The sequence below is a fragment of the Scyliorhinus torazame genome, chromosome 24 (assembly GCF_047496885.1).
Source record: "Scyliorhinus torazame isolate Kashiwa2021f chromosome 24, sScyTor2.1, whole genome shotgun sequence".
NCBI lineage: Eukaryota > Metazoa > Chordata > Chondrichthyes > Carcharhiniformes > Scyliorhinidae > Scyliorhinus > Scyliorhinus torazame.
Window position 1 is genome coordinate 46832055 of NC_092730.1, and position 4795 is coordinate 46836849.

The following is a 4795-nucleotide window of genomic DNA, read 5'->3' on the forward strand; positions in this document are numbered from 1 at the left end:
GGTATTTGGATAATTGGAGCGCATTCTGGGGAAGGTGGGACCTGTACAAGCAGGACGGGTTGCACCTGAACCAGAGGGGCACCAATATCCTGGGAGGGAGGTTTGCTAGTACTCTTCGGGAGGGTTTAAACTAATTTGGCAGGGGAATGGGAACCGGATTTGTAGTCCAGCAACTAAGGTAGCCGATATTCAGGACGCCAAAGCTTGTAATGAGGCAGTGGGGAAGGGAACACTGACAAAGGAGAGTATTTGCAGGCACGGAGATGGGTTGAAGTGTGTATACTTCAACGCAAGAAGCATCAGGAATAAGGTGGGTGAACTTAAGGCATGGATCGGTACTTGGGACTACGATGTGGTGGCCATCACGGAAACTTGGATAGAAGAGGGGCAGAAATGGTTGTTGGAGGTCCCTAGTTATAGATGTTTCAATAAGATTAGGGAGGGTGGTAAAAGAGGTGGGGGGGGTGGCATTATTAATTAGAGATAGTATAACAGCTGCAGAAAGGCAGTTTGAGGAGTATCACCCTATTGAGGTAGTATGGGTTGAAGTCAGAAATAGGAAAGGAGCAGTCACCTTGTTAGGAGTTTTCTATAGGCCCCCCAATAGTAGCAGAGATGTGGAGGAACAGATTGGGAAACAGATTTTGGAAAGGTGCAGAAGTCATAGGGTAGTAGTCATGGGCGACTTTAACTTCCCAAATATTGAGTGGAAACTCTTTAGATGAAATAGTTTGGATGGGGTGGTGTTTGTGCAGTGTGTCCAGGAAGCTTTTCTAACACAGTATGTAGATTGTCCAACCAGAGGAGGGGCAATATTGGATTTAGTACTGGGTAATGAACCAGGGCAAGTGATAGATTTGTTAGTGGGGGAGCATTTTGGAGATAGTGACCACAATTCTGTGACTTTCACTTTAGTAATGGAGAGGGATAGGTACGTGCAACAGGGCAAGGTTTACAATTGGGGGAAGGGTAAATACGATGTTGTCAGACAAGAATTGAAGTGCATAAGTTGGGAACATAGGCTGGCAGGGAAGGACACAAGTGAAATGTGGAACTTGTTCAAGGAACAGGTGCTACGTGTCCTTGATATGTATGTCCCTGTCAGGCAGGGAAGAGATGGTCGAGTGAGGGAACCATGGTTGACAAGAGAGGTTGAATGTCTTGTTAAGAGGAAAAAGGTGACTTATGTAAGGCTGAGGAAACAAGGTTCAGACAGGGCATTGGAGGGATACAAGATAGCCAGGAGGGAACTGAAGAAAGGGAGTAGGAGAGCTAAGAGAGGGCATGAACAATCTTTGGCGGGTAGGATCAAGGAAAACCCTAAGGCCTTTTACACATATGTGAGAAATATGAGAATGACTAGAGCGAGGGTAGGTCCGATCAAGGACGGTAGCGGGAGATTGTGTATTGAGTCTGAAGAGATAGGAGAGGTCTTGAATGAGTACTTTTCTTCTGTATTTACAAATGAGAGGGGCGATATTGTTGGAGAGGACAGTGTGAAACAGATTGGTAAGCTCGAGGAAATACTTGTTGGGAAGGAAGATGTGTTGGGCATTTTGAAAAACTTGAGGATAGACAAGTCCCCCGGGCCTGACGGGATATATCCAAGGATTCTATGGGAAGCAAGAGATGAAATTGCAGAGCCGTTGGCAATTATCTTTTCGTCCTCACTGTCAACAGGGGTGGTACCAGGGGATTGGAGAGTGGCGAATGTCGTGCCCCTGTTCAAAAAAGGAACTAGGGATAACCCTGGGAATTACAGGCCAGTTAGTCTTACTTCGGTGGTAGGCAAAGTAATGGAAAGGGTACTGAAGGATAGGATTTCTGAGCATCTGGAAAGACACTGCTTGATTAGGGATAGTCAGCACGGATTTGTGAGGGGTAGGTCTTGCCTTACAAATCTTATTGAATTCTTTGAGGAGGTGACCAAGCATGTGGATGAAGGTAAAGCAGTGGATGTAGTGTACATGGATTTTAGTAAGGCATTTGATAAAGTTCCCCATGGTAGGCTTCTGCACAAAGTAAGGAGGCATGGGATAGTGGGAAATTTGGCCAGTTGGATAACGAACTGGCTAACCGATAGAAGTAAGAGAGTGGTGGTGGATGGCAAATATTCAGCCTGGATCCCAGTTACCAGTGGTGTACCGCAGGGATCAGTTCTGGGTCCTCTGCTGTTTGTGATTTTCATTAATGACTTGGATGAGGGAGTTGAAGGGTGGGTCAGTAAATTTGCAGACGATACGAAGATTGGTGGAGTTGTGGATAGTAAGGAGGGCTGTTGTCGGCTGCAAAGAGACATAGATAGGATGCAGAGCTGGGCTGAGAAGTGGCAGATGGAGTTTAACCCTGAAAAGTGTGAGGTTGTCCATTTTGGAAGGACAAATATGAATGCGGAATACAGGGTTAACGGTAGAGTTCTTGGCATTGTGGAGGAGCAGAGAGACCTTGGGGTCTATGTTCATACATCTTTGAAAGTTGCCACTCAAGTGGATAGAGCTGTGAAGAAGGCCTATGGTGTGCTCGCGTTCATTAACAGAGGGATTGAATTTAAGAGCCGTGAGGTGATGATGCAGCTGTACAAAACTTTGGTAAGGCCACATTTGGAGTACTGTGTACAGTTCTGGTCGCCTCATTTTAGGAAGGATGTGGAAGCTCTGGAAAAGGTGCAAAGAAGATTTACCAGGATGTTGCCTGGAATGGAGAGTAGGTCTTACGAGGAAAGGTTGAGGGTGCTAGGCCTTTTCTCATTAGAGCGGAGAAGGATGAGGGGCGACTTGATAGAGGTTTATAAGATGATCAGGGGAATAGATAGAGTAGACAGTCAGAGACTTTTTCCCCAGGTGGAACACACCATTACAAGGGGACATAAATTTAAGGTGAAAGGTGGAAGATATAGGAGGGATATCAGAGGTAGGTTCTTTACCCAGAGAGTAGTGGGGGCATGGAATGCACTGCCTGTGGAAGTAGTTGAGTCGGAAACATTAGGGACCTTCAAGCAGCTGTTGGATAGGTACATGGATTACGGGAAAATGATATAGTGTAGATTTATTTGTTCTTAAGGGCAGCACGGTAGCATTGTGGATAGCACAATTGCTTCACAGATCCATGGTCCCAGGTTCGATTCCAGCTTGGGTCATTGTCTGTGCGGAGTCTGCACGTCCTCCCCGTGTCTGCGTGGGTTTCCTCCGGGTGCTCCGGTTTCCTCCCACAGTCCAAAGATGTGCGGGTTAGGTGAATTGGCCAATGATAAATTGCCCTTAATGTCCAAATTGCCCTTGGTGGTGGGTGGAGGTGTTGAGTTTGGGTAGGGTGCTCTTTCCAAGAGCTGGTGCAGACTCAAGAGGCCGAATGGCCTCCTTCTGCACTGTAAATTCAATGATAATCTATGATTAATCTAGGACAAAGGTTCGGCACAACATCGTGGGCCGAAGGGCCTGTTCTGTGCTGTATTTTCTATGTTCTATGTTCTATGTTCCTTTTCTGTCCTGACCTGCGATATTTACAAAGAACAAAGAACAAAGAAATGTACAGCACAGGAACAGGCCCTTCGGCCCTCCAAGCCCCTGCCGACCATGCTGCCCGACTAAACTACAATCTTCTACACTTCCTGGGTCCGTATCCCTCTATTCCCATCCTATTCATGTATTTGTCAAGATGCCCCTTAAATGTCACTATCGTCCCTGCTTCCACCACCTCCTCAAGGCAGAAGGAGGCCATTCGGCCCATCGAGTCTGCACCGACCCTCTTAAGCCCTCGCTTCCACCCTATCCCCGTAACCCAATAACCCCTCCTAACCTTTATGGTCACTAAGGGCAATTTATCATGGCCAATCCACCTAACCTGCACGTCTTTGGACTGTGGGAGGAAACCGGAGCACCGAGAGGAAACCCACGCTGACGCGGGGAGAACGTGCAGACTCCACACAGACAGTGACCCAGTGGGGAATCAAACCTGGGACCCTGACACTGTGAAGCCACAGTGCTAATCACTTGTGCTACCATGCTGCCCTAGAATTAGGCCACTCGACCCATCGAGTCTGCTCCGCCATTCAATCATGGCTGATATGTTTCTCATCCCCATTCTCCTGCCTTCTCCCCATAACCCCTGATCCCCTTATTAATCCAGAACCTATCTGTAAGATAGATCCAATTCTCACTCCTAGCCCCGTAACCCCACCTAATCTTTTTGGGGCAATTTCCCCCACAAAGTCACCCAATTCACCTAACCACATCCTTGGGCCGTGGGAGGAAACCGGAGCACCCGGAGGAAACCCACGCAGACACGAGGAGAACGTGCAAAGTCCACACAGACAGTCACCCGAGGCCGGAATCGAACCTGGGAACTGGCGCTGTGAGGCAGCAGTGCAGACCACTGTGCCGCCGTGCCGCCTCCAAATAAATTCCACCAGTTGCCATGGAGGGATTTTGAACCTGTGTCCCTCGAGAATTAGCCTGGGCCTCTGGATTACTAGCCCAGGAACATCACCATTACACCACAACCACTTATTTAATTAAATAATTCACCACTGTGATGGCCAGGAACTGAAGCTGGGTCAAATGCTGGGACAGTCACCACTATACCACCACCTGCCCCCCGGGCAATGTCACCCCCTCTGTATTTATAGAACGAATACACAAACAATGAAGCGGGGGAATGTATTAAATCAGAGATTGGATATTCTTGTAACCAATATGGCTGTAATGGGAATCCTTCATTTTCCGATAGATCGGGATGAGCTGGGTCGCTCAGGCAGAAATCAGATATCTGGGGATTTAAATGTGATACTACAATGATA